The sequence below is a fragment of the Parus major genome, chromosome 5 (genome assembly GCF_001522545.3).
Source record: "Parus major isolate Abel chromosome 5, Parus_major1.1, whole genome shotgun sequence".
Lineage (NCBI taxonomy): Eukaryota > Metazoa > Chordata > Aves > Passeriformes > Paridae > Parus > Parus major.
This window is the reverse complement of record NC_031774.1, coordinates 59,607,840-59,622,160: the sequence shown is the minus strand read 5'-3', so window position 1 is coordinate 59,622,160 and position 14,321 is coordinate 59,607,840. Positions and strand designations below refer to the sequence as shown.

General features: G+C 52.3%; 1 long non-coding RNA gene across 1 annotated transcript; it reads right to left on the bottom strand.

Annotated features, from left to right (window-relative positions):
• Nucleotides 1-8,814: 8,814 nt before the first annotated feature.
• LOC117244609 lies at nucleotides 8,815-13,862 on the bottom strand. The gene is made up of 3 exons (XR_004498045.1): nucleotides 13,454-13,862; nucleotides 12,999-13,170; nucleotides 8,815-8,993 (listed from the first exon to the last, which is right to left on the bottom strand). It is a non-coding gene; the product is annotated as an uncharacterized LOC117244609 (long non-coding RNA).
• Between the last annotated feature and the right edge of the window lie 459 nt (nucleotides 13,863-14,321).

Here is a 14,321-nt window from a genome sequence, read left to right as displayed (position 1 = left end):
TTCTCGGAAAGGTGCTCCAGCCTTCCCCTGTCTTCCACCGAGCAGGTAAGAACATGCGCTTTGGGCTTGGACACCACTCAAAAAGGGTAGGTCCTTCCAAGGAGAGCACAATTCCCAGGGATCCTGGCGCCTCACCAGCCCAGGAGGACGTGGAGAGCCCCACGGCTCCTGCAGGATGGGCTCCCAGCGGCCGTGCAGGAGGAACCTGCCCTGAAAAACGCCACCTCTGCAGGGACACTGAGCTTTTCTCTTGGTGGCTTTATCTTCCAGCTGTGCTGAGACAACCCCGAGCTCGCCATGGAGCTGCTGGAGGAACCTGACTCGTAGATGTTCCCAGCACCAGGTAGGAAAACGAGGACCTCTTTTAATGGCGTTGGGGATGGGAGGGAGTGGTGGGGCAGGTGGTGACCTGGTACCGGTGGGGACATTGGAGATGTGGGGTGGTGTTGACTGAGAGGAGCCTCCCCAGCTGTTTCCCATGGCTTGTGAAATCCTTCCCATCTGCTGGAAACGCAGCAGAGGATCTCAGGAAAATCACGGTGTGGGAAAGCTTTGTCTTCTCCTGCTGAGGACACGGCCAAGCATTGGCAGCCATGCTCCTTGTGGCCATGTTTTTCCTTTCTCGTGGCATTTTGGCACAAGAGCTGTGCCAGGAATGGTGAAGACGCCTGGGAATTCTCGTGGAGGATGGTATCGTCTCAGGAAAACCCTGAGCTCCTGGTGCAATGTTGTTTGCTTGGATCTTGGGTTTTCCCTTCAATTTGTTGGTGTGGTTTCCATCTTTTGCCTGCACCAAGCCCCAGATTTGTCCCATCCTGGCAGGAAGGGTTGGAGTGGACGGGATGTGCTCCTTGTCAGCAAACCCACCATGTTTGTGCCGGACCGATTCCTGTGGGAGAAGCGAGGCTGGCGTGGCATCGCCCTGTTCTTGCCAAAGATGAATCTGTTCAGTTAAAAACACCTCCTTTTGTTCTCTGCCATGTGACACGGGGAGTTTTCCTCCACCAACCCCTACAGGATGAGAAGGGAAGGTCCCGGTGAAGTGGGAGCAAAGCGAAATGGTGGTGGGAGTGGGAGGGCAAGGCTGGGCGTGGGCAGGGGACCACTCCTTGCTGTGGGAGGCTGGGTGAGGTCCTGGGGGCACCTCTGCTCCCACCCTGCACCCGGCAGCTGGGAGGGATCCAGTTCCCTTGGCACAGGGCATCCAGAGCTCTTTCTTCCACAGCCACCCACCTGAGGGTGCTTTGGGCAGTGGGTGCAGCGCTCTGCCTTCGGGTCCTGGTGTCTGTTGCTTCCAAGCTTCCATAACCTTAGGAACGAGCTGGGATTGCTGAATTCCAAGCTGCCTGTAGCCTTTGGGTTTTTATATACATGTGTGGCAGGTGTTCCTTGGGTTTTTTTTGGCAGGGATGCCCTCTGGATTGCATTGGGTCACACAGATTGGGGACAAGGGCTCAGGGGCACTTCATGCTTTGTGGCGGATCTTTGCTTATTTGAAATCATCTGCAAGGTTGATGTTGGGACAGATACTGTCAAACTGCTGGAGTGAGTCCAGAGGAGGCCATGAAGGTATTCCTAGGCTCTGGAGCCAGGCTGGGAGAGCTGGGGGTGTCCAGCCTGGACAGGAGAAGCCTCCAGGGAGAGCTCAGAGCCCCTTGCAGGGCCTAAAGGGGTTCCAGGAGAGCTGGAGAGTGACTGGGGACAAGGGATGGAGGGACAGGACAAGGGGGAATTATTTCCTGCTGCCAGAGGGCAGGGATGGATGGGATTTTGGGAAGGAATTCCTGGCTGGGAGGGTGGGCAGGCCCTGGCACAGGTGCCCAGAGAAGCTGTGGCTGCCCCTGGATCCCTGGAAGTGTCCCAGGCCAGGCTGGACAGGGCTGGGAGCGGCCTGGGATGGTGGAAGGTGTCCAAGCTCATGGCAGGGGGTGGAACTGGATGAGTTTTAAGGTCCCTTCCAACCCAAACCATTCCATGACTCCGTGAGGCTCCTCTGGAGCCAGTGGAACACCGGATCAGGCTCTCTTGGCAAGCAGAGCAACTTGGGAGGAGCGTTTGTAGGATGGCTCTTTTTAAACAATTAAGAGCTTCTCCAGCTCATTTCCTTCAATGCCCTCACAGAGCAAATCAGCTTAATTAGCAGTCTTAGTGAATAATTAATTTTCTCACAGGTTTTTTTGATAGCTCCTTTAAAGCAAGAGGGCTCGAGCTGCCACTGAGCAGCTCATGGCACGACCACAGCTCCATCCTTTAGCTGGTGCCTGCAGACCCCCAGGCCCATTTATTCCCTTATGGGCAGTGGAAACGGCCAAAAAATGGCACAAGAAGGGACCAGTGGCACGGAGAAGTTTTCCACACAGTTTTCCACCCCCAGTATCCCAAGGAGAGAGATGCAGCTCAATGATGTCCTAGCAAAGCACTGATGTGTGGCCCCAAAACCTGCTGCCCAGCCAGCTGATAGAGAGAGGTTTGAGGCTCCAAAGCCATAAAAATCAAGTTTATTTTCAGCTTTGCCTCTGCTTTTAATGACAGGAGGGTCTGCTGTTGTTTAGACCTGAGTGGAGAGACTTTAATTACTACTTTGGTGCCAAGGATGTAAATATGGACTCGGGGAAGCAGCGAGGGTTATTAAAGAGAAAAGACTGTAATTGCTGGGCCCCTCCCTCTCCATCAGATTTTCCTCTCGCTCCGGTTTGGAGAGGACCGGCTGATCCAGTCGGGCTGTCTCTGGCCATGGGTTGCAGGCTCTCCCTGAGGAAGGGGAATATCCAGCAGCACCCACCCAAGTCAGGATGGAATCACCTTTATCGGGGCAGAAAAACTCTGCAGAATCCCTGGCTTTTAGCGTGGCCACACAGAGATGTTTGCAGCGTGAGGAGTGGGGCAGGTATTTTGGGTGGGTTTTCCCCAGGGAGATCTTTTTGCTGTGGAAGAAACTCCCAGCCCAGCTATAAACAGCCTCTCTGTCAGATGCAAACACTCCCATGGTTTTTTTTCTTCTTTTTTTTAAAACTCCTATCTTTGATTTCATTTAATAATGGATGAATTATCAGAAATATGTGCTGGCAGGCAGCCCAGGTTTTGTCAGGAGGCAAAAACGACTTCAGTAACGCATCGGTTGAAAATATTTTCAAAAAGAAAAAAGAGAGAGAGAACAAATAAAATAAAAAAGTCAGTCTATGCAAAAGCCTCTGGGGGTGGGAAAAAAACCAAGCTGGGTTTTTTTTTTCTCCCTTTTCCTTCGTGCCTGTGCTGAGGGTAGGACTTGTCCCACTGAACTCACGTCTCTCCAAGAGCACACTGTCACTTCTGTGGGGTGGAGGGGGAATATCGGAGCTGTGTCCCCTCTGGAGGAGCCTCATCTCCTCCAAAAATTTTGGCACAGTCTCTTGGAGTGGGTGTGCAGGGATGAGATGCCCTTGACCCCATCTCGGGCCCCAGACCCAAATCCCCCATCCCTCCATCCACCCATGGCCGTACCCGGGGTGACACCGCAGGGAGCAGGGCCCGGGTGCCAAGGGGGACTTTTCCCCCAGGACTGGAGGTGTGGGGTGAAGCAATCACGCCCAGTCATCGGGCAGGAACGGGGCGAAGCCAGGGCGAGCGGGAGCCGGGGGAAGGCAGCGCCTCCCCTGCGGCCTGCACCGACACGCCAGGCCCGGCACGGCCTCCCCGCGGGGCCCTGCTCCTTCCACCCCTTCAAAGCCACCCCAGCCCGGGCTGGGCAGAGAACAGAGTGAGGGCAACGCTGAGGAGAAGGATTTGAGGATGTTGGCGGGTGAGAAGTTCAGTGTGGGGCGTCCATGTGAGCCCCAGCTGTGTGCTGGGGTGATCGCGCAGCGTGGGCAGCGGGGAAAGGGGGGATTCTCCTCCTCTGATCCACTCAGGTGAGACCCCAACTCCAGAGCTGCCTCTGGCACCTCCAGCGTCAGAAAGGTCTGGAACAAGTCCAGAGAAAGTTATGGGGTTGTTTTGAGGGCTGAGTCCCTCTGCTCTGGAGCCAGGCTGGGAGAGCTGGGAATGTTCACCTGGAGAAGGGAAGGATCCAGGGAGAGCTCAGAGCCCCTTGCAGGGCCTGAAGGGGCTCCAGGAGAGCTGGAGATGGAACTTTGAGGAGGGACTGGAGAGAAAGGACAAGGGGGAATGACTTCATTCAGATCAGGGTTAGATGGGATATTGGGAAGGAATTCCTGGCTCTCAGAGAGGTCAGGCCCTGGCACAGGTGCCCAGGGAAGCTGTGGCTGCCCCTGGATCTCTGGAAGTGCCCAAGGCCAGGTTGGACAGGGCTTGGAGCAGCCTGGGACAGTGGAAGGTGTCCCTGCCCATGGCAGGGGTGGAATTGGATGAGTTTTAAGGTCCCTTCCAACCCAAACCATTCTAGGATTCTATGACTCCAGGTTCCCTTTGGTCATCCTGCTGGCTCTGGACATTTCTGATGGCTTTGGGATTGATGTTTGGGATCCCAACACTGGTGACAACCTCACCTGCTCCCACAGCCGTGGTTGCTTGGGCTGTGTGGAGAGGATTTCCCACCTGTCCTTCACTGGCCTGATTTTAAGGTGGAAGTGGAGGAACAGGGAATTGCATCCTAAAAGCCTGACTCCATTTCAGCTGCCTGCTCCAGCCGGTGAATTCAGCTTTGTTCCCCTTTAGTGAGTGATTTCTCCAAAAGAAAGCAAAGCCCACATGAAGAAGACCCCTGAGGTTCCCACGGGATGCTCGGCCCTGGCAGGTTTGGGATCAATCCTTGTGTCCTGGCAGCGTGGCTGAGGCAGGAGATGCTCCTGAGCCAGATTCCATCCCACTCCTCTGCGCCTGAGTCAGAGTGAGTCAGCCCTCTGGATTGCTCTCCTGCTGCCCCGAGCCAACGCAGCATATTTATTAGTTAATTAGTTTGCATTTCCTCCTCCTCTCTTCCCTTCCCTTCACAGCAAGCCCTCTCCCCCATCTTTCCTACAAAGCAAACTTTGGGGACCTCCATCCCATAAATATCCCCATCACCCACTCCCAAAAACATCCCCCCTCCTGCAGAGAGGGCCCAGCTCTTGGTCCCCTGTGCACTCAGTGGGTGCCAGGGGGGTCCCACGCTGCTCCCAGCAGAAGATCCAGGGTCCATCCCAGCCTTTTCCCCACTGAGACCCAATTTTAGCCCGAAAATGTAAGGACTGAAGTTCTTTTCCAGGCCATTTTCCCTGGCAGGGGAGCTGGCATGCCCTGTGCCACAGGAAGGGTGCAGGCTGATGTTGTGACATCCCCATGAGTTATTGGCAGAGGGGGAAGCATGTTGAGGGCTGCAGGGAACAGGAGGAATTCTTGGTGGTTTACAAACTCTCCCCAGGGCTGGTTTTGCTCCATTCCCATGCTCTTCACAGACTCCTGGAATCCCAGGATGGTTTGGGTGGGAAGGGATCCCATTCCAGCCCCCACCATGGGCAGGGATGTCACCTACTGGATCAGGATCATCCATCTCTGCTTCCCAGAGTTTCATCCCTTAGAGAAGTAGCTGAGCTGTGTCCCACAGCCTAGGTGAGCCCAGCACATGAACCAGCTTTTCACCAAGAAAACCTGGAATTTAGCTAGAAACCTGGGATTTAACTGAAATCCTGATAAAAACCAGGGCTGGCTACAAAAACCTGCAACCAATCAGACAGGAGAGGGTCTGTCCCCCACTGGGAAAGGGATGGGAATGGATACAGGAATGAAGGTGGAAATGGAGATGGGAAAAGGAATAGGGATTGGGGATAGGAACAGGTGTAGGGATTGGGATAGAGATGGGAAAAGGAATAGGGAATGAGGATAGGGATGGGAATAGGGACAGAGACAAAGATGGGGATGAACATGGAGAAGGGGATGGGAATGGTGATAGGAATGGGGATGGGAACAGGAATGGGGTCAGGAACAAGCACAGGGATGGGAATCTGATGGGAACAGGGACAAGGATGGGGATGGGCATGGAGAAAGGGAAAGGGAGCAGCCTCATTCCCACATTCCCACTGGCTGCTGGCTCAGGTAATGAGCAGCTTCCCTGCCCTCAGCTGCCCCACCTGGCTGGGGAGGGTTTTTCCAGCACTGGGGGTTTGCAAGTGAAGCAGCAGAAAGCAGAGGGGAAGGAGCAGGTAATTTTTATCCTCATGAACTCAGCACTGCCATTTCACATGGAAAACCCATGGATAATCCTGCTGTTTCCCACAAGAGAGATGGGGAGACCTGGAGGAGCTGGGCAGTGTTAATGGGGCACGTTGTGCCTGATAGGAATCAGGTCCAGCTCTATCTCATCTCTGCTGGAGAAAATAAAACTCATTTTCTTTGGCTTTGCTGATTAAAGTTTAATTACCTTGAATGCAAATGATTCATCAAAGGAACACAGATGATTGATTTTTTTTTTTTGGTGAGAAGTTCATGTGTAGCCTGGGAAGGAAAGTATTTATTGAGGTGTTCTCTGAGCAGGGGGCTGCTCAGTGTCAGGCAAAGCTTTTGGGCAGAAAAAGGGAAAAAATTGACATTTTCTCTGCTCCCAACTCGCTTTCCGTTCCGTGAAAGATCTCCCTGAGCACTTGACAGCATCACACAGCCCATTGCACAAGTGACTTATATTTTCCTGCTCTCCAGGCCTGCAAACCTATCTCTGGGAATTACCCAGATGGGGGGAAAAACGGGGCCTTTGCTGGTTTTCCATGTTCTTTGTGTGAGTTCATACTCTGGGAGATCTGATTGCAAAACCAGTCCCAGAATCAGGGGAGACAGAATTCCAGGCAGGTTTTCCCATGGCACTTGGGGAGCCTCTTCTTCTCTTTTGGGGTGTGTAATTCCTTTATCTTGCTTATCTTTCCTAGAGGTACCTCTATGAGCCCAGAGCCAGACCTGCTGGGCAGCCAGCAGAGTTTACAGGGATGACAGGAACCATCTGATCCCCCAAAATTAAAGGGAATGACAGTGTGGGAACACAGCTTGGGCTGTAAGTAGCTATGAAAAATCACCTCAGCTTTATATCCTGATGGATTTAAAGCAGGAAAATGGCTGAGGAGGGGTTGCCACCACCATGGATTTTATTTATAGTCCCAAGGGATCTGATCCTGCTGGGATGGGGCTATGGAGGGGAAAGGACCTCTCTGCACAATCCCCCCACCGTGAAAGCCCCCAGAAATTGAAAACAAAATGATGCTGTGCTACTTAAAAAACAACCCCAAATCCTCTGGAACACCGTGGGTGGATCCTGTGCTGCTGGTCCCCAGTCTCCTGCAGATGTTTGCAGGAATGAGGGGCTCAGGGGCAGCCAAATTCTCCCCCAAAACCCCAAACCTGGGGAATGGGACCCACGGATGCAGCAACACAAGGATGCTGGAGAGCCTCAGGGTGAGGGGTAGCCGTGCAGCCATCCCCCCAGGAATCAGACATTCCCAAGAACAGATAAAAGGGATTGGGGCTGGCTGCCTGCCCATGGAAAATCCCAGCCCAATCTTCTCACCTGGAGCTGTTTGCAGAATCTTCTCCCCCCATTAGCATAAGCAAAGCTGCCTCACTTCGATGCTGCCTTCGATCCCGCTCAGCTGCTGCTCCAGTTGGGATTTGAGGCTGTTTTTAATGTCATTCCCTCCTTCCCCGTGGCACCTGGAGCAGGACCAGCCTGGCACGTCCTGGCCATGGGCAGACAGACGTGTCCTGGTGGCCTTTCATCAGCCCTGCCCCGCAGCCATCGCACCCATCCCATGGGTCAGCCAGGGAAATTCCCGAGCCAGCCATTCCCTGGGCTGGCCACTCCTGCTGGATGCTGTGGGAATGATCCTTCTACACCCCTAAAAACTCACTTTTCCAGCTCATACAAAAAAAAAACCCCAATAAAACCATCATCCGAGCCCCGGCGCTTTGCAAACGCGAAGGCGTCAAAATAATCGATCTGCAGGTGCTTAGAACCCATTTGCATAATGCAAAGATATTATTAATTGGCAATTAGTAGTCAAACAGCACTAATGGCACCTGGCACAGGGTGGGAATGTGCAGCTGGGCTTCTGCAACTGGAAAAACACCCAGCACTGTGTAATTAAATGTCTTCTCCACGCTCACCCCACCCGGCTGGCCGGGGCACTTGTGTGGGAAGCTTCCCACACCGCTGGGATGGGGCAGCTCCAGGATGGGGCAGCTCCAGGATGGGATTCTGCTGGTCCCACGGGTGTGTTGTCCTCTCCTGGGATGGCTGGGGAGGAAAGGATCCCTCTGTGGAGTGTGGAAGGAGCAGCACAGTTCCAGGGGCTGGTAGGAGCAGGGTGGTTGGGGTGTCTGGGGGATGAGATGTGGTTTAGGCGTGGATTTAGGCTGGGTGTGAAGCCCAGCTCAAGGGAGGACAGGCCTGGTGTTCTTCATGCAACAGCTTGAGATCCAGCCCTGACATAAACACAGCCATGGGAATGTGATAAATCCAATCTGGCTCTGCAGGTAGGGCTGTTTGCTGAGCTTGGAGATGGAGGAACGGAAAAGGATTTTTGTGCCTTGGAAACCGTCCTGATTACACCAGGAAAACAGGGATTGATACTTGGGAAAAGAAACTGTGAGTGTTATTTTCTCTACTCTGTTCAGGAGCACTGGCTGGGCAGATCCATGTCTGCAGCAGCATTCCACGTTCCTGAGAAACAGGGTGAGCCTCAGGCACAGGGAATGTTGCTGTAAAGAGGGGAAAATCCCCGCTGTGGGTGAGGGTGGGTGAGGAGGTGGCACCAGCCTTCATCCAGGGGAGGCTGCCCTGGCACAGGAGTCCTGGCTGCTCCAGGGAGTGATGCTGCAGCTCTTTCCTCACATACACAGCACAAAATTTGGCAACTTTGTGACTTTTTTAGTTTTATTTGGAGGGGATTTTTGGTTTGGGGGTGATGAGCCAAGCGGTTGGTGTTGGCCTGGGGACCTCCAGGCTCTCCAGAACACCACAGGGCTGGACAGAACCCTGAAATCCTGTTCTGACAGCCCAAAGCCTTCTTTTCTTCAAGGCAGCATCTTTCTGATCACTGGTGGTATAAAACAAGTTTTGTGTGCTGAGGGGTTGTGGAAATCAGGGGTGTGGGATGTGCTGCCACATCCAGTGAGGGGATTTGGGATGTAAATGGGAGGATTTTGGGGTGTAAATGGATTCAAACTGCCAGAGGGCAGGGTTAGATGGGATATTGGGAAGGAATTATGCCCTGTGAGGGTGGGCAGGCCCTGGATCCCTGGAAGTGTCCAAGGCCAGGCTGGATGGGGCTTGGAGCAGCCTGGGATAGTGGGAGGTGTCCCTGCCCATGGTAGGGGTGGAATTGGATGAGTTTTAAGGTGCCTTCCAACCCAAACCATTCTGGAATTCTATAAATCAGGAGAGCTGGTTGGGGGGGCTTGTTTGGCTGAGTCTGGGGACTCCCCTCTGCAAAGCACCAAAATTGGGGAATCCCTTCAGAACAAGGGGTCTAAGGGCTGAGTTTGCACCAGGAAAGGGGAAAAAGGGGTGCCCTACACTGCAGAAAATCATGGCTGGAGATGGAACCATCTGTCCTTGGGCTTTGGAGCAGGATGGGATGTGGGGCGAGCCAGGATTGGGTTTATTGGATGGGATAACGCGGCAGGACCCTGACCCCTCTGCAAAAAATAACATTAATTTTAAATACAGCAAATACTGATTATAAATGCAGCAAGAAGATGGGTGAGAGCTTCCCAGTGTTTTCCTGGGATGGCCACAACATCCTTCACCCCTTTCCTTCACTGAGGAAAAGCCTTGGACAAAGAAATGTTGGCAGTTGTGCAAACAAGAGGTGGGCAAGGCTGAACCAGGAACACCTGGGATTTCTCCCTTGCTGCCCCAGGTGCTTTATTTGTAGTTTTTTCTTTTTAAAATAAAATTTTAAAAAAATAATAACTTTAAAAAATATATTTATCATTGGAAAGAATCTCCTGGGATGGATGAGAGTCAGGGCTCTGCATTTCATGCCCCTGCTGTAATGGGTGTCAGGGTTCTCCTTTAAAACTCTATTTCCAAGGGCTTTATGTCAGGATTATAAAAATTCACAGGAGAGAGGAAGGAAAAAAAAGAAGAATTGAATAAAAGGAGGTTTTAGCCACAGCTGCTTTTGGTTTATTGTGCTCAGAGAGCTCATAAACAGCTTGGGTTTGGGAGTGGAGAGGACCAGGTCCAGCTGCTGTGGGATGTTTGGGGAAGGAACCTGGGGAGTTTGAGGGTGCCATGAAAATGTGGGAGAGTGGATTGAGGTTTTGGAGATTGGGGCTTGCCCTGAAAATCCCACAGACACAGGTCCTGGCAGGGATGGAGGGGGAAGCTGCTGGACCCCCAAAATGAGCTAGAAAAATCCCAGAATTATTTGGGTTTGAAGGGACCTTCAAGACCATCCAGTTCCAACCCCCCTGCCACGGGAAGGGACTCATTTCATTGTCCCAGGTTGCTCCAATCCCCATCCAAGCTGGCCTTGGATACTTCCAGGGATTGAGCAGACATTTGGGAGCTTCCAGGGCAGCAAGGGACGTTTTTGGGGTGTCCCAGATCCGTCCCCAAAGCTGCAATTCCTCCCTCCTGCTTTGCACCATCTCCCAGACGCGGCCCTGGGGAAGGGTGAGCCGGCTCTTTCCCTCCCAGTTTGTTTGAATGAAACTGGTGCCAGGGCTCCTGCTGAGAATCCCGGCTTCCCCACACCCTGGGAATGGAGGGAGGGCTCTAAACATGGAGAAAATTCCCTGCTGGACGTGCAGGACGCCAGGCTGGGGTCAGCAATTCCCCCATCCACAGGGTGCCAGGGTGGCTTGGGCACCGTGTTCACCCCAGGATGGAAATCACCCCTGGCCAGGCTGGTCTGGGGCACATCCCCGAGCCTGACCTGGCCCTGGTGTCCCCTCAGCCCATCCTGCACACCCCAGACACGAGGGAATGATGTCATTTCAGGGCCACGTTTTCCTGAAATTCCATTTGGTGATGGTTTGGGAGACAACATTCTTCCAGGAGCGGCTTCCCGAGGGATAAATCCTTTGGGAGCAGGATAACCCTGCTGGGTGGGGGTGGTATTTTCACCCTTCAAACACGTCCTTTTCCCTGTGCCATGGACTGGGAGCGCGTGGAGCTCCAGCAGGGAGCGGCTGGAGACGCCACAGCCGCTGCTTCCCGGGAAAGTGGCGCGTCTGGGAATGGTCTCCACTGAAATCTGCCCTTCAAACCACAACAAAGTGATGCCTTTTCCTGCTGCAGAGAAGGGAGGGAGGGCAGCAGGAACTGTGGAATTCCAGAATGCTTTGGATTGGAAGGGACCTTAAAGGCCATCTCATTCCAAACCCTTTCCACTAGCCCAGGTTGCTCAGGTTTTACATATAAATGACTAAATTCCATATATACATATATAGAAATGTGTATCCACAGGCTTTCCCTGCCAAAAGAGCACCCCAAAATCCTGCCTGGAAAAACACACTGCAGCAATGCACCGTGGTTTTGCAAGCCCTCAAATGCATTTGCTCGCTCACAGGTTTGAAAGGACATTCCTGATATTAATTCACAGCTAAATAAGCAAATGAACACATAAATAACGTGTTTGCTGCAACAGCAGGGAGATATTCCCAATCCATCACTAAAGCTGGGGGGTTTCAAGGCTTTTGGGACACGGTGCCATCTCCAGATTGTCCCAGGGGTGCCAGAGCACTCAGTGGTGGCATCTCTCCAGTGAGATTCCCCAGGGAACTGGACTGGGATGAAGCCCAGCCAAAGCCTGTGGTTGTTTCAGAGCTGGTGTCCTGTGCTGGTTCACTGTGCAGCCCCAAAAATGGGGTTTTAGGGGTGATGGAGCAGAGGGAAAGGGAAGGAGAGGCTCTAGGAGAAGTGGGGAGAAAAAAGGGGGTGACCACAGTGGAGGGATGCAGGGATATGGGAACACAGCAACGTGCCTGGGGAGCTCAGAGAGCTCAGAGATCCAGGGAGCTCAGGACTTTGGGAGCTTGGAGAGACCCCGAGAACTTGGGGATCCTGGAAGCTCAGGGATCCAGGGAGCTCAGGAGTTGGGGAGCTTGGAGAGACCCAGAGAACTTGGGGATCCTGGAAGCTCAGGGATCCGAGGAGCTCAGGGATCCAGGGAGCTCAGGAGTTGGGGAGCTTGGAACGTCCCTGAGAACTTGGGGATCCTGGAAGCTCAGGGATCCGAGGAGCTCAGGGATCCAGGGAGCTCAGAACTTGGGGAGCTTGGAGACCCCAAGAACCTGGGGATCCTGGAAACTCATGGATCCAGGGAGCTCAGGAGTTGGGGAGCTTGGAGACCCCGAGAACTTGGGGATCCAGGGAGCTCAGGGACACAGAGAGCTTGGCTGCAGCTGTCTGGCTCCTGTGTGCCATTAATAAACACAAAGGGATTAACGAGCTATTTGTGGGAGCCCATTAGACAAATATTAGCCCAGCTATGGATCCTCCTGGAGGCCGTCTCTGTCCATTTCATAAAAATCAATTCGCTTTTGGGCGGGCATCAGGAAACGCCGCGGTGGCTTCAAAGAGCAGAGGAATTGCACAAATCCTGCCTGGCAGCACCTTTGGAACCCCTCGTGTGAGGGGCCTGTTTTGATCCAACCCCAACATCCCGGTGCTGGTGCTCCCAGGACTGGTTTTAGGCTGTGCTGGCCGCGGTGTCGGTGACCCCGGTGGGAAGTGATTCCTTGTCCTGGTTTAGGGCAGTCACCCCAGGACATTCCTGCTGTCTCCAAGGGGGGTTTTCAGCCCTGCTGGGGCTCAAGCCCCAGGCAGGGGCTGTTGGCACCAACCCCAGGGGTGCCAGAGCGGGGTTAGCTAGATGTGGGGATGGTGGATGGGCTTTAAGGTCCAACCCAAATCATTCCATGTCCCCACTTTGTCCCCAGCTGCTCCTGGAGCCTGGTGGGAGCAGGGACGCTCAGGATGAGCCCATGGCACTCCTGGGGTCCAAGGGGGCTCCACTTTTCCCTGCCTTGGGCTCCCATCCCCTCTCCCCTTTGGATCCGTCCGTTCCGCTGCCAAATGGAGCGCTGACCTTGGCCGGGGCCGCCGGGAAGCCCCGGAGCACAAACAGCTCTTCAGAGCAGCTGTAAATCATTGATAGGCGGCTGATGGACACATGGGGCCACGGCCAAGCTCCGTGGGCTCCCTGGGCTGCTCTGTCCCCGGGCATGGCTGGCCTGGGCTGGCTTTTCCCTGCTGCAATCCTGTTGACAAAGCACGAGGCCGGTGTCCAGTTTCTCTGGGCAAAGAGGGGCCTGCCTGTTTTCCCTGGGGATGGAAACGGCACCAGCCACTTCCCAAAGCACTCCAGAAAGTCGTGCAAGCACCAGGGGTGTTGTAAACCATGCCAAGGAAAGGACATCCCGGCCGGCCAGTGACACCCCAGGGCGGGATGGGATGGGATGGGATGGGATGGGATGGGATGGGAGCCTTTGTGTCCTTCTGTGATGGAGCTGGGGTTAAAATTATGGGAAAATCCTAATTTACCTGGCTCAGGGTGTGAGGTTTGCTTCAGGAAATGCGTTGGAGGATCTGCAGTTCTCCCATTCTCTCATTCATTCCTGATGTTGCTGCACTTTGCACGGGCACAGAGCAAACCCAGCCCTGCTCCCCTGACCTGCAGCCTTATCCCACCTGACCCACGCTGCCCTGGATCAGGTTTGGAGCAAAACCTTCACCTTCGTGACCCATTCCCAGATTTCACCACAGTTCCTGCAAACCTGTGCCCAAACCCTGCTGCCATGGGAAACACATGGACAGGGGTGAGCATGGAGCTGGATCACCGGGATGCCAGGGGGGCACTGTGCCCCCCACATCTCCTCCTTTGGAGCATCCCTGATGGATGCCCTGGCTCTTTGCAGTCTACCCAAATTATTTTATTTTATTTTATTTTATTTTATTTTATTTTATTTTATTTTATTTTACTTTATTTTAATTTTTTACTTTTTTATTTTTTAATTTTATTTATTTCACTTTATTTTATTTATTTAATTTTATTTTACTTATTTAATTTTATTTACTTTATTTTATTTATTTTATTTTACTTTATTTTATTTCATATGTTTTATTTTGCTTTATTTTACTTTATTTAATTTTATTTATTTATTTTATTTTACTTTCTTTTATTTTATTTGCTTTATTTCACTTTATTTTATTTTGCTTTATTTTGCTTAATTTTGCTTTATTTTATTTTACTTTATTTAATTTTATTTGTTTATTTTATTTATTTTATTTTGCTTTATTTTGCATTATTTTGCTTTATTTTATTTATTTATTTTACTTTATTTATTTTACTTTATTTAATTTTATTTGTTTATTTTATTTTGCTTTATTTTGCTTTATTTTGCTTTATTTT